At 49.2% G+C, this 22,926-nt stretch overlaps 1 protein-coding gene across 3 annotated transcripts in view; it reads left to right on the forward strand.

The window, feature by feature from the left end:
* Positions 1-4,809: 4,809 nt before the first annotated feature.
* Positions 4,810-22,926, forward strand: part of LOC134927841 (uncharacterized) — a 552,652-nt gene continuing 534,535 nt past the window's right edge. For 2 of the 3 annotated variants that reach the window (XM_063922898.1, XM_063922897.1), the window contains exon 1: positions 4,810-5,168. The gene's annotated coding sequence lies outside the window, so the exon portion shown is untranslated. The remainder of the gene's footprint in view (positions 5,169-22,926) is intronic. The other variant, XM_063922896.1, reaches the window with a different exon arrangement.

The following is a 22,926-nucleotide window of genomic DNA, read 5'->3' on the forward strand; positions in this document are numbered from 1 at the left end:
TCTTAAAGCGAATCTCATTCATCTTGGGATACGAGTCCAGTCACATTGTCATACCATCATTTCCATACTTAGTAAAATAGTATTACGCTATGTTTGCATTTTTTATCATTTGTGTTTAAGAGTCTTATTCCCGGTGAACACGACTATTCGATTCAAGCGACCCAGACCCTCTTCGTAAAATCTACTTGTCTTGTCTGCTTCCCAATTGTCTACTCCCGGAATGAGGATGGCTGACAGCGCCAACGTGTGGTTTTCTGTCCAGAGGAGTATTCTTGTCACCTCTGACATTGCCGCTCTGCTTTTTGTTCCACCCTGTCAGTTTATGTAAGCCACTGTTGTTACGTTGTCCGACTGCACTTGAGTGGCCCGATTTCTTAGAAGAGGGGCCACCTGAAGAAGTCCATTGTAGATGGCTCTTAGTTCCAGGATGTTGATGGGCAGGCCTGCTTCCAGGCTTGACCACCGACCTTGGAAGGCTTGGAAGACCTTGAGTGACTGCTCCCCAGCCCTGAAGGCTCGCATCCGTGGTTAGAAGGACCCAATCCTGAATCCCGAACCTGCAGCCCTCCAGAAGGTGAGGTAATTGTAACCACCAGAGTAGCGAAATCCTGGCCCTCGGCGATAGACAAATTCTCTGGTGCATGTGGAGATGAGATTCCGACCACTTGTCCAGAAGATCCAATTGAAAGGTCCGAGCGTGAAATCTCCCGTAATGGAGAGCCTCGTAAGAGGCCACCATCTTTCCCAATAGGCGAATGCATTGATGAACCCACACCCGGGCTGGCTTCAGGACATCCCGGACCATAGTTTGTATCACTATTGCCTTTTCCAGCTGAAGAAACACCTTCTGCACTTCTGTGTCCAGGATCATTCCCAGGAAGGACAACCTCTGGGTTGGTTCCAAGAGTGACTTTGGAAGGTTGAGAATCCAACCATGACTCCTGAGGAGGCGGGTTGTGAGAACAATGGACTGCAGCAGCTTCTCCTTGGATGATGCCTTTATCAGCAGATCGTCCAGCTATGGAATGATGTTCACCCCTTGTTTGCGGAGGAGAATCATAATTTCTGCCATCACCTTGGTAAACACCCTTGATGCTGTGGAGAGGCAGAATGGCAGGGCCTGGAACTGGAAATGACAGTCCCGCAATGCAAAATGGAGATAAGCTTGATGCGGCGGCCATATCGGAATGTGGAAGTACGCATCTTTAATATCCAGTGATACCAGGAATTCCCCCTCTTACAGACCTGATATCACCGTCCCGAGCAACTCCATCTTGAACTTGAACTCCTTTAGAAAAGGATTCAATGATTTTAGGTTCAGAATGAGCCTGACCGAACATCCGGTTTCGGTACCACAAAAAGGTTTGAATAGTAACCTTTGTTCTGCATGTGAGGTGGCACTGGCACAATAACCTGTGCCTCCACCAACTTCTGGACAGCTTCTTGTAGTACAGTTCTGTCTGCCAACAGAGTTGGTAAGCCTGATTTGAAAAAACGATGAGGGGGGAGACTTTGAAATTCCAGCCTGTATCCCTGGGATACAATATCTATCAGCCAGGGATCCAGGCCGGACGATACCCAGACATGACTGAAGTGTCTGAGTCTCGCTCCCACCGGCCCCACCTCCAGGCCGTGCGGGCCACCGTCATGCGGAGGACTTTGGCATACCTGAAGCAGGCTTTTGTTCCTGTGAACCTGCAGAGCCATGTTTCTTGGACTTAACTCGACCCCCCCTAAAGAAGGTATTGGACGTCCTGGCCTTTCTAGGCTTGTTAGGCCGAAAGGACTGCGTTGCAGATGAAGAGAAAGATTTCTTCGGAGCAGGTGCTGCTGAGGGAAGAAACGGAGACTTACCCGTTGTAGCCGTGGATATCCACGCGTCTAGAGATTTCCCTAAAGAGAGCCTGACCTGTATAGAGTATGGACTCCACACTTTTTTCTGGATTCCGCGTCAGCTGACCACTGGCGCAGCCACAGTATTCGATGAGCTGAAACAGCCATGGAAGAGATTCCCGCAGCTATGGAACCCAGGTGTTTCCTGGATTCTACCATAAACCTGCAGAGTCATATATCTTGCGTAAATACAATGCAACGTCATCCCTATCCATCGTATCCAAATCCTCAAGTAAGGTAACCGACCACTTTACTATTGCCTTTGCAATCCACGCCGAAGCAATAGTGGGACGTAATATGGCCCCTGAAGTAGTGTACATTGGGGGTAATTCCAAGTTGATCGCAGCAGGAAATTTTTTAGCAGTTGGGCAAAACCATGTGCACTGCAGGGGGGGCAGATATAACATTTGCAGAGAGAGATAGATTTGGGTGTGGTGAGTTCAATCTGCAATCTAAATTGCAGTGTAAAAATAAAGCAGCCAGTATTTACCCTGCACAGAAACAAAATAACACACCCAAATCTAACTCTTTCTGCACATGTTATATCTGCCTCCCCTGCAGTGCACATGGTTTTGCCCAACTGCTAACAAAATTCCTGCTGCGATCAACTTGGAATTACCCCCATTGATTTAAGTGTGTTATCAATTTTCCTATCAGCCGGCTCCTTTAAGGCGGTAGATCCTGGAACAGGCAACACCACCTTCTTTGAGAGTCTGGACACAGATGCGTCAATAATCTGCGGGTTTTCCCATTTTTTCCTATACTCCTCAGGGAAAGGAAACGCCACCTGGACCCTTTTAGGGACCTGGAATTTTTTCTCAGGGTTTTCCCATGCTTTCTCAAATACAGCATTCAATTCCTTTGAAGCAGGGAAGGTTAGCGAGGCTTTTTTATTTTAATTGAAAAAAGCCTCCTCAACCTGCTCAGGTGTGGTATCATTAACATTCAACACATCCCTGATAGCCTCTATCAACAACTGCACCCCCTTTGCAAGAGATGCGGACCCCTGCAGCACATCCCCATCACCGTCTGTGGTATCAGAATCATTATCCATGTCGTCTTGTGTGACATGCACAAGCGCACGTTTGTGGGGGTATTTAGCGTTAAACCAGTGCTATCCTGATTACATAGAAAGGGATAATCCTGGGAGGATAAATCCTCTGCAGCATATGACACAGTGTCCCTGGACATAGCTAAAGGAGACCACTAAACACCACACACACACACACACACACACACACACACACACACACACACACACACACACACACACACACGAGGGTAGACAGAGTTTCCCCCCTAAGAATGGCAAGAGAGACACAGAGATTGGAACCAACCCACACACAGCGCTTTTATCAAAGGGAGACCCCTTGTCAGCACTGACTGTGCACCTTAATAGGACACACAGTCGTATTACAGCCTCCCCCCCTTCTACAACCCCCTGGTACCGTGTACAGATAGCTGGAGTTGCTGTGGAGGGACATGTTCTCCTTCTCAGTGCTGTGCAGGCAGGAAAATGGCGATGAAACGCTACTGGGTATGCTCTGAGGAGAAGCTTCGCCCCCTTAATGACGCTGTCTTCCCGCTCTTCATGGAATATAGTGGCCTAAGATAATTGTGCTGGCTGAGATCCAAGGACCCCTGACAGGCTTCTGGACCAGTGTAGGGGGTAAGCGCTGGCCCAGGACGCCCCTCACAGCGCCACACCTTGTACCGCTGAGCCTTCTCAGGAGAGCAGTTAATACTGCGCTCCCTCCCCGCTTCCGCCATCTTCACACCGGCCCCCCGCTTGCTAGGGGGGGTCGGTGTCTCATTCACCACTTCTTCAGCTCTGTAAAGGGTTGGCGGCATGCTGCTGGGGCAAGCGGCCCCCTGTGGCGGAGAACGATCAGACCTCTCTGGAGCTCAGTGTCCAGTCAGCGGAGACAGTGGCTCAGACCCCGCAGGGCGGACACTGCTCCCACCCTTAGTCCCACGCTGCAGGGAGGTTGTTGCCAGCAGCCTCCTTGTAAAATAAAAAACTCTAAAGTTAAACTTTTCCAGAAAAGGTGAGTAGAGCTCCACTAGCTGTGACCGGCTCCTTCGGCCACATTTTCTAAACTAAGTCTGGTAGGAGGGGCATAGAGGGAGGAACCAGCCCACACTCTCAAACTCTTAAAGTGCCAATGGCTCCTGGTGGACCCGTCTATACCCCATGGTACTAATGTGGACCCCAGCATCCTCTAGGACGTAAGAGAAACGCTGTTATATGTAAGGGAAACACAGTTTATAATCACAAGGATCAGAACGTTATTGGAGCTAGAGGTCTGAAGAAGTCATAATGGATATAGTTGATATACGAGTCCTCATAGACTTCCTGATTCATCAGTATGTTCCATGTAGTCATCCTATATAATAAAAGGCTAATGCTGCTCCTCACCACTGTGGGAGCGGGATTCAAGTGTTTTGCATGCCTCCACCCACTAGATGGCGCCCGACAGCAATTCGTGTTGCTCCGTTCAGGCGCACACACATCTGCTGATGTTGAAATTACTGTTTTGTTGTTCCGTTATCCAGATGGGCTAGTATGTAGACAGCTGCTACTGTTAACAGTAGTGGAACTGCACACAGTAGTGAGTGGGCAGTTCGATCATACGTAATCCTCCTTGGACTGAATATTAGGCGAGGCATGTAGAAAGTTTTTCCCCAATGGGAAATGAATTATAACACAGTTCACCATCTCAAAAACCCACCAGATCTGAACTTTGAAAACGTTTAAATTATTACTAAATGGGTCTGCCTAGCAGCTGCCAATGACGGTTGAGGCTAGATCCAAGTGGCCTAATGGACCTTTTCCGTCAGGGGGAGGAGCCACGACACAAGGGGGAGGAGCTACGCCAGCGGGACAGTTGCTCTAGTATCCACGCCACCGTGCCCGAAGCGTGGCGAGCGTACTTTTCGGGTACCTTGTTCGGCCGTAGCTCCTCCCCCTGGTGACGGGTCTCCTCCCCTAGGTACGTCAGAAGGTCCCTTCTCCAGACTCCCACTCCGATATAGAATCAACCCTGCCATGACTAACCATGGCCGTTTTACCGCTTCCGGTACAGGAGTAGACCCGAACACCGCCTCTTTACCAGCGTGTAACCTCCGGTCTATGTGGTTACACCGGAAGTCGAGCGTGTTTCCAGTGCTACCGTTGATTCTGGCATCGTGTTTGCGTCCTCAGGCAGCAGCATCTGTGAGTGAGTGAGTGAGCAGGCGGTTGTCGTAGCCGGTGACTGCCGTGCGTTAGAGAGGTAAGAGCTGCGCCTTGTGCTGCTGCTGTAGTAAGGGTAGGAGGCTGTCTTTCTGCACTGCCCCAATGGCTGGTGCCTGTACCTTTTACGGATGTTTGGTACGCGGACTATTCTATGAGCATCCGTGGAGATGAGTTACTCACACTGACTGGATTGCTTTTGCATCCTGAGTTGGTTTCGCTGTGGCTGTTTAGTGTTAATTGATAAATCTAGGTGCTGTGTTTTTTTTTTTTTTAATTAAAGTTAAATGAGCATAGTGTTAGATATGCCATGAGCACAAGGATCTGTACACACAGGCGTTGAAAGGCAAACCTTGTTTGTCTGTTTTCAGACTGCATTTAAATCCTGTCCTTAAAGCCTCCTTGAGGCGTGATGTTCTTCATGAGCATTTCAATGGAACTCCAATACTTTATGGTAAAAGCAAAATTCTTTCTGACCAGGGTTGGCTGGTTTAACCCAATTTTCTCTGACGTCCTAGTGGATGCTGGGAACTCCGTAAGGACCATGGGGAATAGCGGCTCCGCAGGAGACTGGGCACAAAAGTAAAAGCTTTATGACTAGCTGGTGTGCACTGGCTCCTCCCCCTATGACCCTCCTCCAAGCCTCAGTTAGTTAGATTTTTGTGCCCGGCCGAGAAGGGTGCATGCTAGGTAGCTCTCCTGAGCTGCTTAGAGTAAAAGTTTAAATAGGTTTTTTATTTTCAGTGAGACCTGCTGGCAACAGGCTCACTGCATCGTGGGACTAAGGGGAGAAGAAGCGAACTCACCTGCATGCAGAGTGGATTGGGCTTCTTGGCTACTGGACATTAGCTCCAGAGGGCGATCACAGGCTCAGCTTGGATGGGTCCCGGAGCCGCGCCGCCGGCCCCCTTACAGAGCCAGAAGAGCGAAGAGGTCCGGGAAAAATCGGCGGCAGAAGACGTTCCTGTCTTCAATAAGGTAGCGCACAGCACTGCAGCTGTGCGCCATTGCTCTCAGCACACTTCACACTCCGGTCACTGAGGGTGCAGGGCGCTGGGGGGGAGCGCCCTGAGACGCAATAAAACACGTTTTAAACCTTATATGGCTAAAGAAATGCATCACATATAGCTCCTGGGCTATATGGATGCATTTAACCCCTGCCAGTTTTCCAAAAAAAAAAAAGCGGGAGAAAAGGCAGCCGAAAAGGGGGCGGAGCCTATCTCCTCAGCACACAAGCGCCATTTTCCCTCACAGCTCCGCTGGAAGGACGGCTCCCTGACTCTCCCCTGCAGTCCTGCTACAGAATCAGGGTAAAACAAGAGAGGGGGGGCACTAATTGGCAGATAATACAAATACAGCAGCTATAGAAGGGAGAAACACTTATATAAGGTTATCCCTGTATATATATATAGCGCTCTGGTGTGTTGCTGGCAAACTCTCCCTCTGTCTCCCCAAAGGACTCGTGGGGTCCTGTCCTCTATCAGAGCATTCCCTGTGTGTGTGCTGTGTCGGTACGATTGTGTCGACATGTATGAGGAGGAAAATGATGTGGAGGCGGAGCAATTGCCTGTAATAGTGATGTCACCCCCTAGGGAGTCGACACCTGACTGGATGGTCGTATGGAAGGAATTACGTGACAGTGTCAGCACTTTGCAAAAAACTGTTGACGACATGAGACAGCCGGCAAATCAGTTAGTGCCTGTCCAGGCGTCTCAAACACCGTCAGGGGCTCTAAAGCGCCCGTTACCTCAGATGGTCGACACAGACCCAGACACGGATACTGACTCCAGTGTCGACGGTGACGAGACAAACGTAATGTCCAGTAGGGCCACACGTTACATGATCACGGCAATGAAGGAGGCTTTGAACATTTCTGATACTACAAGTACCACAAAAAGGGGTATTATGTGGGGTGTGAAAAAACTACCCATAGTTTTTCCTGAATCGGATGAATTAAATGAGGTGTGTGACAAAGCGTGGGTTTCCCCCGATAAAAAACTGCTGATTTCTAATAAATTATTGGCATTATACCCTTTCCCGCCAGAGATTAGGGCGCGTTGGGAAACACCCCCTGGGGTAGATAAGGCGCTCACACGCTTATCAAAACAAGTGGCGTTGCCGTCTCCTGATACGGCCGCCCTCAAGGAACCAGCTGATAGAAAGCTGAAAAATATCCTAAAGGGTATATACACACATACTGGTGTTATACTACGACCAGCAATCGCCTCAGCCTGGATGTGCAGCGCTGGAGTGGCTTGGTCGGATTCCCTGACTGAAAATATTGATACCCTGGATAGGGACAGTATATTATTGACTATAGAGCATTTAAAGGTTGCATTACTATATATGCGAGATGCACAGAGGGATATTTGCACCCTGGCATCAAGAGTAAGTGCGCTGTCCATTTCTGCCAGAAGAAGTTTATGGACACGACAGTGGTCAGGTGATGCGGATTCCAAACGGCATATGGAAGTTTTGCCGTATAAAGGGGAGGAGTTATTTGGGGTCGGTCTATCGGACCTGGTGGCCACGGCGACGGCTGGGAAATCCACCTTTTTACCCCAGGTCACCTCTCAGCAGAAAAAGACACCGTCTTTTCAAACTCAGTCCTTTCGTCCCCATAAGGGCAAGCGGGCAAAATGCCACTCATTTCTGCCCCGGGGCAGAGGAAGGGGAAAAAGACTGCAGCAGGCAGCCTCTTCCCAGGATCAGAAGCCCTCCCCTGCTTCTGCCAAGTCTTCAGCATGACGCTGGGGCTTTACAAGCGGACTCAGGCACGGTGGGGGCCCGTCTCAAAAATTTCAACGCGCAGTGGGCTCACTCGCAAGTGGACCCCTGGATCCTGCAGGTAGTATCACAGGGGTACAAATTGGAATTCGAGACGTCTCCCCCTCGCCGGTTCCTGAAGTCTGCTCTACCAACGTCTCCCTCCGACAGGGAGGCAGTATTGGAAGCTATTCACAAGCTGTATTCCCAGCAGGTGATAATCAAGGTACCCCTCCTACAACAGGGAAAGGGGTATTATTCCACGCTGTTTGTGGTACCGAAGCCGGACGGCTCGGTGAGACCGATTTTAAATCTGAAATCATTGAACACTTACATAAAAAGGTTCAAATTCAAGATGGAGTCACTCAGAGCAGTGATAGCGAACCTGGAAGAAGGGGACTATATGGTGTCTCTGGACATCAAAGATGCTTATCTCCATGTCCCAATCTACCCTTCTCACCAAGGGTACCTCAGGTTTGTGGTACAAAACTGTCATTATCAGTTTCAGACGCTGCCGTTTGGATTGTCCACGGCACCACGGGTCTTTACCAAGGTAATGTCCGAAATGATGATTCTTCTTCGAAGAAAAGGCGTCTTAATTATCCCTTACTTGGACGATCTCCTGATAAGGGCAAGGTCCAGGGAACAGTTAGAGGTCGGAGTAGCACTATCTCAGGTAGTGCTACGTCAGCACGGGTGGATTCTAAATATTCCAAAATCGCAGCTGATTCCAACAACACAGATTCGGCATTCAGGACTGGATTCTGGTGACCACGGATGCCAGCCTGAGAGGCTGGGGAGCAGTCACACAGGGAAGAAATTTCCAGGGCTTGTGGTCAAGCATGGAAACGTCTCTTCACATAAATATCCTGGAACTAAGGGCAATTTACAATGCCCTAAGTCAAGCAAGGCCTCTGCTTCAGGGTCAGTCGGTATTGATCCAATCGGACAACATCACGGCAGTCGCCCACGTAAACAGACAGGGCGGCACAAGAAGCAGGAGGGCAATGGCAGAAGCTGCAAGAATTCTTCGCTGGGCGGAAAATTATGTGACAGCACTGTCAGCGGTGTTCATTCCGGGAGTGGACAACTGGGAAGCAGACTTCCTCAGCAGACACGACCTCCACCCGGGGGAGTGGGGACTTCACCCAGAAGTCTTCCACGTGATTGTAAACCGTTGGGAAAAACCAAAGGTGGACATGATGGCGTCTCGTCTCAACAAGAAACTAGACAGATATTGCGCCAGGTCAAGGGACCCTCAGGCGATAGCGGTGGACGCTCTGGTAACACCGTGGGTGTACCAGTCAGTGTATGTGTTCCCTCCTCTGCCTCTCATACCCAAAGTACTGAGAATCATAAGAAGGAGAGGAGTAAGAACTATACTCGTGGCTCCGGATTGGCCAAGGAGGACTTGGTACCCGGAACTTCAAGAGATGCTCACGGAGGACCCGTGGACTCTGCCTCTAAGAAAGGACCTGCTCCAGCAGGGACCTTGTCTGTTCCAAGACTTACCGCGGCTGCGTTTGACGGCATGGAGGTTGAACGCCGGATCCTGAAGGAAAAAGGCATTCCAGATGAAGTCATAGCTACCCTGATCAAGGCCAGGAAGGATGTAACCGCGAAACATTATCACCGCATTTGGCGAAAATATGTTGCGTGGTTTAAGGCCAAGAAGGCCCCTACAGAGGAATTTCAACTGGGTCGTTTCCTGCATTTCCTGCAAACAGGACTATCTATGGGCCTAAAATTAGGGTCCATTAAGGTTCAAATTTCGGCCCTGTCAATATTCTTCCAAAAAGAACTGGCTTCAGTGCCTGAAGTTCAGACGTTTGTCAAAGGGGTACTGCATATACAGCCTCCTTTTGTGCCTCCAGTGGCACCTTGGGATCTCAATGTAGTGTTGAGTCTCCTAAAGTCACATTGGTTTGAACCACTCACCACTGTGGAATTAAAATATCTCACATGGAAAGTGGTCATGCTGTTAGCCCTGGCTTCAGCCAGGCGTGTCTCAGAATTGGCGGCTTTATCATATAAAAGCCCTTACCTAATTTTTCATTCAGACAGGGCAGAACTGAGGACTCGCCCTCAACTTCTCCCTAAGGTGGTTTCAGCGTTTCACATGAACCAGCCTATTGTGGTGCCTGCGGCTACTAGGGACTTGGAGGACTCCAAGTTGCTGGACGTAGTCAGGGCCCTGAAAATATGTTTCCAGGACGGCTGGAGTCAGAAAATCTGACTCGCTGTTTATCCTGTATGCACCCAACAAGCTGGGTGCTCCTGCTTCTAAGCAGACGATTGCTCGTTGGATTTGCAGTACGATTCAGCTTGCACATTCTGTGGCAGGCCTGCCACAGCCAAAATCTGTAAAAGCCCATTCCACAAGGAAGGTGGGCTCATCTTGGGCGGCTGCCCGAGGGGTCTCGGCTTTACAACTTTGCCGAGCAGCTACTTGGTCAGGGGCAAACACGTTTGCTAAATTTTACAAATTCGATACCCTGGCTGAGGAGGACCTGGAGTTCTCTCATTCGGTGCTGCAGAGTCATCCGCACTCTCCCGCCCGTTTGGGAGCTTTGGTATAATCCCCATGGTCCTTACGGAGTTCCCAGCATCCACTAGGACGTCAGAGAAAATAAGAATTTACTTACCGATAATTCTATTTCTCATAGTCCGTAGTGGATGCTGGGCGCCCATCCCAAGTGCGGATTGTCTACAATACTTGTATATAGTTATTGTTACAAAAATCGGGTTGTTTATTCTTGTGAGCCATCTTTTCAGAGGCTCCTACGTTTATCATACTGTTAACTGGGTTCAGATCACAAGTTGTACGGTGTGATTGGTGTGGCTGGTATGAGTCTTACCCGGGATTCAAGATCCTTCCTTATTATGTACGCTCGTCCGGGCACAGTATCCTAACTGAGGCTTGGAGGAGGGTCATAGGGGGAGGAGCCAGTGCACACCAGCTAGTCATAAAGCTTTTACTTTTGTGCCCAGTCTCCTGCGGAGCCGCTATTCCCCATGGTCCTTACGGAGTTCCCAGCATCCACTACGGACTATGAGAAATAGAATTATCGGTAAGTAAATTCTTATTTTTTTATTTTTTTTATTAAAAATAAATAAAATTCTGCTGTGACTACAGGCACTGCACCGTGACTTCTTAATAAAAACAAACCCAAAACCCCCAACCTATTATACTATAAAAAAGTGTTTTTTAATTTATTCTAAATGTTTAATGCCAGTGTTATGGCCAGTGCTAATGCTTAACTCCTTTTTGTGTGTGTTCTTCTGAAAAGTGCTTTTGCATTTTGTATTAGTTAATTTAAGTAGGACTAAGGCTTAACATTAGCGTGTTCTTATTTTTAGTGTCATCTATTTCTCTAATGTCCTAGTGGATGCTGGGGACTCCGTAAGGACCATGGGGAATAGACGGGCTCCGCAGGAGACAGGGTACTCTAAGAAAGAATTAGGAGTACTGGTGTGCACTGGCTCCTCCCTCTATGCCCCTCCTCCAGACCTCAGTTAGAATCTGTGCCCGGACGGAGCTCGGTGCATTTTAGTGAGCTCTCCTGAGTTTGCTAATAAAGTATTTTGTTAGGATTTTTTAATTTTCAGAGAGATCTGCTGGCAACAGACTCTCTGCTACGTGGGACTGAGGGGAGAGAAGCAAACCTACTAACTGCGGATAGGTTGTGCTTCTTACGCTACTGGACACCATTAGCTCCAGAGGGATCGAACACAGGTACTCACCCTTGGTCGTCCGTTCCCGGAGCCGCGCCGCCATCCCCCTCGCAGAGAAAGAAGACAGAAACCGGCGAGAGAAGCAAGAAGACGTCAAAATCGGCGGCAGAAGACTCCTGTCTTTATCTGAGGTAGTGCACAGCACTGCAGCTGTGCGCCATTGCTCCCACATTACACCCACACACTCCGGTCACTGTAGGGTGCAGGGCGCGGGGGGGTGCCCTGGGCAGCAATTGAGTACCTCCTGGCATAAAAGGGCATATATACAGTTGGGCACTGTATATATGCATGAGCCCCCGCCATGATTTTTAAACAAAATCATGGGACAGAAGCCTGCCGCTGAGGGGCCGGGGCTTCTTCCTCAGTACTCACAGCGCCATTTTCGCTCCGCTGAGAGCAAGATCCCCAGGCTCTCCCCTGCAGAATCACGGTAGAAAGAGGGTAAAAAGAGAGGGGGGGCACATAATTTAGCGCAAAAATCACAAATACAGCAGCTACTGGGTAAACACGAAGTTACTGTGTAATTCCTGGGTTATATAGCGCTGGGGTGTGTGCTGGCATACTCTCTCTCTGTCTCTCCAAAAGGCCTTGTGGGGGTTCTGTCCTCAAATAGAGCATCCCCTGTGTGTGTGGTGTGTCGGTACGATTGTGTCGACATGTTTGACGGGAAGGTTATGTGGAAGTAGATCAGGTGCAGATGAATGTGGTGTCTCCGCCGACGGCGCCGACACCTGATTGGATGGATATGTGGAAGGTGTTAAATGATAATGTAAACTCCTTGCATAAAAGGTTGGATAAAGCTGAAGCCTTGGGACAGTCAGGGTCTCAACCCATGCCTGATCCTACAGCGCAGAGGCCGTCAGGATCTCGGAAGCGCCCACTATCCCAAATTGTTGACACAGATATCAACATGGATTCTGACTCCAGTGTCGATGGCGATGATGCAAAGTTGCAGCCTAAAATGGCTAAAGCCATCCGCTACATGATTATAGCAATAAATAGGATGTATTACACATCTCAGAGGAAAACCCTGTCCCTGACGAGAGGGTTTATATGTTTGGGGAAAAAAGGCAAGAAGTGTCTTTTCCCCCTTCACATGAGTTAAATGAGTTATGTGAAAAAGCTTGGGATTCTCCTGATAGGAAAGTGCAGATTTCCAAACGTTTACTTATGGCGTATCCTTCCTTTCCCGCCAACGGACAGGATACGCTGGGAATCCTCCCCTAGGGTAGACAAAGCTTTGACACGCTTATCTAAGAAGGTGGCCCTGCTGTCACAGGATACGGCCTCCGTAAAGGATCCTGTGGATAGGAAGCAGGAAGGTATCCTGAAGTCTGTTTATACACATTCAGGTACCCTACTGAAGCTGGAAATTGCGTCTGCCTGGATGTGTAGTGCTGTAGCAGCATGGACAGATACTCTGTCTGAGGAACTGGATACCTTGGACAAGGATACTATTTCTCTGACGTCCTAAGTGGATGCTGGGACTCCGTAAGGACCATGGGGAATAGCGGCTCCGCAGGAGACTGGGCACAACTAAAGAAAGCTTTAGGACTACCTGGTGTGCACTGGCTCCTCCCACTATGACCCTCCTCCAGACCTCAGTTAGAATCTTGTGCCCGGCTGAGCTGGATGCACACTAGGGGCTCTCCTGAGCTAGAAAGAAAGTATATTTTAGGTTTTTTATTTTACAGTGAGATCTGCTGGCAACAGACTCACTGCAGCGAGGGACTAAGGGGAGAAGAAGCGAACCTACCTAACTGGTGGTAGCTTGGGCTTCTTAGGCTACTGGACACCATTAGCTCCAGAGGTATCGAACACAGGACCCGACCTCGATCGTTCGGTCCCGGAGCCGCGCCGCCGTCCCCCTTACAGAGCCAGAAGCAAGAAGTGGTCCGGAAAATTGGCGGCAGAAGACCTCGGTCTTCAACAAGGTAGCGCACAGCACTGCAGCTGTGCGCCATTGCTCCTCATGCACACCTCACACTCCGGTCACTGATGGGTGCAGGGCGCTGGGGGGGGGGGGGGCGCCCTGAGCAGCAATATAAACACCTTGGCTGGCAAATCATCACAATATATAGTCCCAGAGGCTATATATGTGATAAATTACCCCTGCCAGAATTCCTGAAAAAAGCGGGAGAAGTCCGCCGAAAAAGGGGCGGGGCTATCTCTTCCTCAGCACACTGGCGCCATTTCTCCCTCACAGCTCCGCTGGAAGGATCGCTCCCAGGCTCTCCCCTGCAGTATCAAGCTACAAAGGGTAAAAAAGAGAGGGGGGGCACTAAATTTAGGCGCAGTATAACTTATATAGCAGCTATAAGGGGAAATAATTCAGTTAATCCCTGTATTATTATAGCGCTCTGGTGTGTGCTGGCATACTCTCTCTCTGTCTCCCCAAAGGGCTTTGTGGGGTCCTGTCCTCAGTCAGAGCATTCCCTGTGTGTGTGCGGTGTGTCGGTACGGCTGTGTCGACATGTTTGATGAGGAGGCTTATGTGGAGGCGGAGCAGATGCCGATAAATGTGATGTGACACCTGAGTGGAAGGAATTACGTGAAAGTGTCAACTCCTTGCATAAAAAGTTTGACGACATACCAAATATGGGACAGCCAGCTTCTCAGCTCGTGCCTGCCCAATCGTCTCAAAGGCCATCAGGGGCTCTAAAACGCCCGCTACCTCAGATGGCAGACACAGATGTCGACACAGATACTGATACCAGTGTCGACGACGAGAAGACTAATGTAATGTCCAATAGGGCCACACGTTACATGATTGAGGCAATGAAAAATGTGTTGCACATTTCTGATCTTACCCCAGGTACCACAAAAAAGGGTATTATGTTTGGGGAGAAAAAACTACCAGTGGTTTTTCCCCCATCTGAGGAGTTAAATGAAGTGTGTGAAGAAGCGTGGGCTTCCCCCGATAAGAAAATGGTAATTTCGAAAAGATTACTAATGGCGGACCCTTTCCCGCCAGAGGATAGTTCACGTTGGGAAACACCCCCTAGGGTGGATAAAGCGCTCACACGCTTGTCAAAGAAGGTGGCACTACCGTCTCCGGATACGGCCGCCCTAAAGGAACCTGCTGATAGAAAGCAGGAGGCTATACTGAAGTCTGTATATACACACACAGGTATTATACTGAGACCAGCTATTGCTTCAGCATGGATGTGCAGTGCTGCAGCTGCGTGGTCAGATTCCCTGTCGGAAAATATTGATACCCTTGACAGGGACACTATATTGCTAACAATAGAGCATATAAAAGACGCAGTCTTATACATGAGAGATGCACAGAGGGATATTTGCCGGCTGGCATCTAAAATAAGTGCAATGTCCATTTCTGCCAGGAGAGGGTTATGGACTCGACAGGGGATGCAGATTCTAAAAGGCACATGGAGGTTTTGCCTTACAAGGGTGATGAGTTATTTGGGGATGGTCTCTCAGACCTAGTTTCCACAGCAACAGCTGGGAAGTCAGCATTTTTACCCCATGTTCCCTCACAGCCAAAGAAAGCACCGTATTATCAGGTACAGTCCTTTCGGCCCCAGAAGAGCAAGCGGGGAAAAGGTGCGTCCTTTCTGCCCAGAGGCATAGGTAGGGGGAAAAAGCTGCAGCATACAGCCAGTTCCCAGGAGCAAAAGTCCTCCCCCGCTTCCTCCAAGGCCGCCGCATGACGGTGGGGCTCCACAGGCGGAGCCAGGTACGGTGGGGGGCCGGCTCAAAAACTTCAGCAATCAGTGGGCTTGCTCACAGGTGGATCCCTGGATTCTACAAGTAGTATCTCGGGTACAAGCTGGAATTCGAGACGTCTTCCCCCCCCCCCCCCCCATCCCGCCGTTTCCTCAAATCTGCCTTGCCAACAACTCCCTCAGGCAGGGAGGCTGTGCTAGAGGCAATTCACAAGCTGTATTCCCAGCAGGTGATAGTCGAGGTGCCCCTCCTTCAACAAGGACGGGGTTACTATTCCACAATGTTTGTGGTACCGAAACCGGACGGTTCGGTGAGACCCATTTTAAATTTGAAATCCTTGAACACATACATAAAGAAATTCAAGTTCAAGATGGAATCGCTCAGGGCGGTTATTGCAAGCCTGGACGAGGGGGATTACATGGTATCTCTGGACATCAAGGATGCTTACTTGCATGTCCCCATTTACCATCCTCACCAGGAGAACCTCAGATTTGTGGTACAGGATTGTCATTACCAATTCCAGATGTTGCCGTTTGGTCTGTCCACGGCACCGAGGATATTTACCAAGGTAATGGCCGAAATGATGATACTCCTTCGAAAAAAGGGAGTTTTAATTATCCCGTTCTTGGACGATCTCCTAATAAAGGCGAGGTCCAGGGAGCAGTTGTTGGTCGGGGTAGCACTATCTCAGGAGGTGCTATAACAGCACGGTTGGATTCTGAATATTCCAAAGTCACAGCTGATTCCTACGATGAGACTGCCCTTCCTGGGCATGATTCTGGAGACGGACCAGAAGAAGGTGTTTCCCCCGGAGGAGAAGGCTCAGGAGCTCGTGACTCTGGTCAGAGATCTCTTAAGACCAAAACAGATGTCAGTGCATCAATGCATGCGAGTCCTGGGAAAGATGGTGGCGTCATACGAAGCCGTTCCCTTCGGGAGGTTCCATGCAAGGGACTTTCAGTGGGATCTGTTGGACACGTGGTCCGGATCACATCTTCAGATGCATCGACGGATCACCCTATCCCCCAGGGCCAGGGTGTCTCTTCTGTGGTGGCTGCAGAGTGCTCACCTTCTCGAGGGCCGCAGGTTCGGCATACAGGACTGGGTCCTGGTGACCACGGATGCAAGCCTCCGAGGATGGGGGGCAGTCACTCAGGGAAGAAACTTCCAAGGGCTGTGGTCAAGTCAGGAGGCTTGTCTGCACATCAATATCCTGGAACTAAGGGCCATATACAACGCCCTGAGTCAGGCGGAGTCTCTGCTTCGCAACCAACCTGTGCTGATTCAGTCAGACAACATCACCGCAGTGGCTCATGTAAACCGCCAGGGCGGCACAAGAAGCAGGGTGGCGATGGCGGAAGCCACCAGAACTCTTCGTTGGGCGGAGAATCACGTGCAAGAACTGTCGGCAGTGTTCATTCCGGGAGTGGACAACTGGGAAGCAGACTTCCTCAGCAGGCACGACCTCCACCCGGGAGATTGGGGACTTCATCAAGAAGTCTTCACACTGATTACAAATCGATGGGAACTGCCACAGGTGGACATGATGGCGTCACGCCTCAACAAAAAGCTACAAGGGTATTGCGCCAGGTCAAGAGACCCTCAGGCGATAGCTGTGGACGCACTAGTAACACCGTGGGTGTACCAGTCGGTCTATGTTTCCTCCTCTTCCTCTCATTCCCAAGGTGCTGATAATCGTAAGAAAAAGAGGAGTGAGAACAATACTCATTGTTCCGGATTGGCCAAGAAGGACTTGGTACCCGGAACTGCAAGAAATGCTCACAGAGGACCCATGGCCTCTGCCTCTCAGACAGGATCTGTTGCAACAGGGGCCCTGTCTGTTCCAAGACTTACCGCGGCTGCGTTTGACGGCATGGCGGTTGAACGCCGAATCCTAGTGGAAAAAGGCATTCCGGATGAAGTTATTCCTACGCTGATAAAGGCTAGGAAGGACGTAACAGCAAAACATTATCACCGTATATGGCGAAAATATGTTGCTTGGTGTGAGACCAGGAAGGCCCCTACAGAGGAATTCCAGCTGGGCCGGTTCCTTCACTTCCTACAGTCGGGAGTGACTATGGGCTTAAAATTAGGGTCCATAAAGGTCCAGATTTTGGCCCTATCCATTTTTTTTTCAAAAGGAACTGGCTTCTCTTCCTGAGGTTCAGACGTTTGTAAAGGTAGTGCTGCATATTCAGCCCCCTTTTGTGCCACCAGTGGCACCTTGGGATCTTAACGTGGTGTTGAGTTTCCTGAAATCTCACTGGTTTGAGCCACTTAAGACCGTGGAGTTAAAATATCTCACGTGGAAAGTGTTCATGCTATTGGCCTTAGCTTCGGCTAGGCGTGTGTCGGAATTGGCGGCTTTGTCGTGTAAAAGCCCTTATCTAATTTTCCATATGGATAGGGCAGAATTGAGGACTCGTCCCCAGTTTCTCCCTAAGGTGGTATCAGCTTTTCACTTGAACCAACCTATTGTGGTGCCTGCGGCTACTAGGGACTTGGAGGATTCCAAGTTACTGGACGTAGTCAGGGCCTTGAAAATGTATGTTTCCAGGACGGCTGGAGTCAGGAAAACTGAGTCGCTGTTTATCCTGTATGCATCCAACAAGCTGGGTGCTCCTGGCTCAAAGCAAACTATTGCTCGCTGGATCTGTAGCACGATTCAGCAGGCTCATTCTGCGGCTGGATTGCAGCATCCAAAATCTGTAAAAGCCCATTCCACAAGGAAGGTGGGCTCTTCTTGGGCGGCTACCCGAGGGGTCTGTGCATTACAGCTTTGCAGAGCAGCTACTTGGTCAGGTTCAAACACGTTTGAAAAATTCTACAAGTTTGATACCCTGGCTGAGGGGAGGACCTTGTGTTCGCTCATTCGGTGCTGCAGAGTCATCCACACTCTCCCGCCTGTTTGGGAGCTTTGGTATAATCCCCATGGTCCTTATGGAGTCCCCAGCATCCACTAGGATGTTAGAGAAAAAAAGATTTTACTCACCGGTAAATCTATTTCTCGGACGTCCTAGTGGATGCTGGGCGCCCGTCCCAAGTGCGGACTTCATCTGCAATACTTGTATATAGTTATTGCTTAACTAAGAGTTATGTTATGTTTGCATCAGGTTGTCTGATGCTCTGTTGTTCATACTGTTAACTGGGTAAGTTTATCACGAGTAATACGGTGTGATTGGTGTGGCTGGTATGAGTCTTACCCTGGATTCCAAAATCCTTTCCTTGTAATGTCAGCTCTTCCGGGCACAGTTTCCTTAACTGAGGTCTGGAGGAGGGGCATAGAGGGAGGAGCCAGTGCACACCAGTAGTCCTAATTCTTTCTTAGAGTGCCCTGTCTCCTGCGGAGCCCGCCTATTCCCCATGGTCCTTACGGAGTCCCCAACATCCATTACGGACTACGAGAAATAGATTTACCGGTGAGTAAAATCTTATTTTCTGAGTGTCCTTTTATGTATTAATATGTTTAGTCTAAATGTATTTAGATGTCATAAGCTGTAAAACAAAATTGCTGTCAGAAGATGTAAAATAATCAAATCAAAGCTTATAACATAATCAATTTTTGAAAGTACTAAAACAAAGGTTTCCAATAGTCAATTTTTTTTCTCGTTAAAACAATGGAAAAGAAAAACCTGGATAAACCCCCCAAAAAAGGTGTTTTTGTTCTTTAAAACCGTTTTATTTCCAGCCCTGTTTCTGACGCAGGTGCTACCAAAGGAAGAATCAGTAGCAGTTCTTTAAACCCAGTATTTGATTAAATGGTCCAGTCTGAAGTAGACTCTGCTTTCAGCCTGCATAGGAGAGATCACGCTGCTGATGACAATTGGTTCCTGGTTGTGGCTGCATGGTCTGATGCTATCTGCTGCAATGCAGGAGCGAGGGCTTACGGGGAAATGTATCAAACTTTCTAAAAATTGGAAGTTGCCCATAAGCCAATCATCTTTTGTTACCAATTGACAAGTACATTCTAAAAAATGATCGCAGGTGATTGATTGCTTTGGGCAACTTTCTCCTTGTGGGAGGTTGGTGTACCTAGAAACTATGGGGTAGATTTATCAAATCTTGGAGTAAGCTACAGTGGAGAAGCTGTTGATAGCAATCAGTTAGCTTATGTGGTTTTTTTTTTTTTTTTTCTAGCACAGCCTGCAAATTGCCATTAAAGTAGGGTACATACTGTCGAAATTATTGGCTGGATAATTAGTATGTTACGACTCTCAATAGTGTATCCTGCATAGACTGTCTCATTCCTGACCTGATTCTGTTGAAGAGATGAAAAGAAAGTACACACTCAGCTAGACTTTGCTCACTGTGACCTTGATCGGAAGATGTACGTAATCCTGATGGTTTCCATACATCTCTGATAGTGGGTCACGTGTGCAGGACCCGTTCTGTGTCCTGCATGGACGCATGAAGTGCCCTTTCATTCTCAGCCTTTGCGCGTGGTGTGGTGACTGGAGCTGGGCAGTGTTCCTTAAAATGGGTGCCCTGATTTCTGGGAGTGGCAAGGCCAGGGTCTGTTTTCTGCTGCAGATTTTATGGCCCAAGCAGCATAAACATCCTGGACATCCTGAGGGTTGAGCTGCCCATACACCTAAAGATTTACGCTGGTTAGAACGAAAACCTGGTAATGTGTGGGAGCAAATTACATTTGACTATTTCTTCCGAAATGCCGCAAAACTGACAAAGACAGTCGTTCAGACAAATTGGTTAAATCAAATGGATTTAACTAATTTGTCTGACCAGTTTTGTCTGTTTCTCTTACGTCCTAGAGGATGCTGGGGACTCCGTAAGGACCATGGGGTATAGACAAGCTCCGCAGGAGACATGGGCACTCTAAAGACTTTATATGGGTGTGCACTGGCTCCTCCCTCTATGCCCCTCCTCCAGACCTCAGTTAGATCCTGTGCCCAGAGGAGACTGGGTGCACTGCAGGGGAGCTCTACTGAGTTTCTCTGTAAAAGATTTTTGTTAGGTTTTTTTATTTTCAGGGAGCACTGCTGGGAATAGGCTCCCTGCATCGTGGGACTGAGAGAGAAGCAGACCTTCTTAAATGATAGGCTCTGCTTTTTAGGCTACTGGAATTGGCTCCAGAGGGTTGGAACGCAGGTCTCATCCTCGCGGTTCGTCCCGCAGCCGCGCCGCCGTCCTCCTCACAGAGCCGGAAGATAGAAGCCGGGTGAGTATGAGAAGAAAGAAGACTTCAGATCTTCATCGAGGTACCGCGCAGCGGTAACGCTGCGCGCCATTGCTCTCTCATTTACACACACACTGGTGGCACTGGCGCAGGGGGGGGTGGTGGGGGGGTGCCCTGGGCAGCAATTATGAAACCTCTAGGGACACTGGCATAAGTATATACTGCGGAGGCTGTATATTGCAAAACCCCCCGCCAGTGTAAGGATTTGAGCGGGACCGAAGCCCGCCATTGAGGGGGCGGAGCTTGATCCCTCAGCACTAACTAGCGCCATTTTCTCCACAGCACGCTGCAGAGAAGCTGGCTCCCCGGACTCTCCCCTGCTGAACACATGTACAGAGGGCAAAAAAGAGGGGGGGGGGGGCACATTTATTTGGCGCAGTGTGTGTGTGTGTGTGTGTGTGTGTGTGTGTGTGTGTGTATATATATATATATCTCTCTACCCATCCATCCCTGAGTGTGTGGAGATGTTGGTATGTGTGTGTCGGCATGTCTGAAGCGGAAGGCTCATCTAAGGAGGAGGTAGAGCAGATGATTGTGGTGTCTCCGTCGGCGACGCAGACACCTGATTGGTTGGATATGTGGAATGTTTTAAATGCAAATGTCTTTATTACATAAGAGAATGGACAAAGCAGAGTCCAGAGAAAAAAACAGGGAGTCAATCCATGGCTTTGGCTGTATCACAGGGCCCTCCAGGGTCTCAGAAACGTCCCCTGTCCTAAGTAGCAGGCACTGATACCGACACAGTTTCTGACTCCAGTGTCGACTACGATGATGCGAGGTTACACCCAAGGGTGGCCAAAAGTATTCATTATATGATTATTGCAATAAAAGATGTTTTGCATATTGCAGATGACCCCTCTGTCCCTGACACGAGGGTATGCATGTTTAAGGTAAAGAAACCTGAGGTAACCTTTCCCCCATCTCATGAGTTGAACGCGTTTTTTGTAAAGGCTTGCGAAACTACAGACAAGAAACTGCATGATTCCCAAGAGAATTCTTATGGCGTGTCCTTTCCCAGCACAGGACAGGTTACGGTGGGAATCCTCGCCCAGGGTGGACAAGGCTTTGACGCGCTTGTCCAAAAAGGTGGCGCTACCGTCTCCAGACACGGCAGCCCTCAAGGATTCTGCTGATCGCAGACAGGAAACTACCTTAAAATCAATTTATGCACATACGGGTGCCTTGTTCAGACCGGCAATAGCGTCGGCTTGGGTATGTAGCGCAGTAGCAGCATGGGCAGATAACTTGTCATCTGATATTGATACCTTAGTTAGGGATAGCATTTTATTGACCTTGGGTCAGATTAAAGACGCAGCCTTATATATGAGAGACGCTGCGAGAGACGTGGGGCTGTTAGGTTCAAGAGCCAACGCCATGGCAATTTCTGCAAGGCGAGCCCTGTGGACCCGCCAATGGACAGGTGATGCCGACTCAAAGAGACATATGGAAGTTTTGCCTTACAAGGGTGAGGTATTATTTGGGGAGGGTCTTGCGGACCTGGTTTCCACAGCTACTGCGGGTAAATCTACTTTTTTACCTTATGTTCCCCCACAGCAAAAGAGAACACCACAATATCAGGTGCAGTCCTTTCGGTCGCATAAGTCCAGAAGAGGTCGGGGCTCTTCCTTCCTCGCCATAGGTAAGGGTAGAGGGAAAAGAATGCCTGCTACGGCTAGTTCCCAGGAGCAGAAGTCCTCCCCGGCTTCTACTAAATCCACTGCATGACGCTGGGGCTCCGCTGCGGGAGTCCGCGCCGGTGGGGGCATGTCTTCGACTCTTCAGCCAGGTCTGGGTTCAGTCAGACGTGGATCCTTGGGCGATGGAAATTGTATCCCAAGGCTACAAGCTGGAATTCGAAGAGGTGCCTCCTCGCCAATTTTTAAAATCGGCTTTACCAGCCTCTCCCCCAGAGAGGGAAGTAGTTTTAGCTGCAATTCAAAAACTGTGTCAACAGCAAGTGATTATCAAGGTTCCCCTAGTCCAGCAGGGGAAGGGGTACTATTCAACTCTGTTTGTGGTCCCGAAACCGAATGGCTCGGTCAGACCCATTCTGAATCTAAAATCCCTAAACCTGTACTTGAAAAAGTTAAAATTCAAGATGGAATCCCTCCGGGCAGTTATCTCCAGCCTGGATGGGGGGATTTTATGGTTTCTCTAGACATGAAGGATGCATACCTTTATGTCCCCATATATCCCCCCTCACCAGGCGTACCTGAGATTCGCTGTACAGGACTGTCATTACCAGTTTCAGACGTTGCCGTTTGAGCTTTCCACGGCCCGAGGATTTTCACCAAGGTAATGGCGGAAATGATGGTGCTCCTGCGCAGGCAGGGAGTCACAATTATCCCGTACTTGGACGATCTCCTGATAAAAGCGAGATCGAGAGATCAGTTGCTGAAAAGCGTGTTGCTCTCCC

The sequence above is a fragment of the Pseudophryne corroboree genome, chromosome 5, assembly GCF_028390025.1.
Source record: "Pseudophryne corroboree isolate aPseCor3 chromosome 5, aPseCor3.hap2, whole genome shotgun sequence".
Classification (NCBI taxonomy): domain Eukaryota; kingdom Metazoa; phylum Chordata; class Amphibia; order Anura; family Myobatrachidae; genus Pseudophryne; species Pseudophryne corroboree.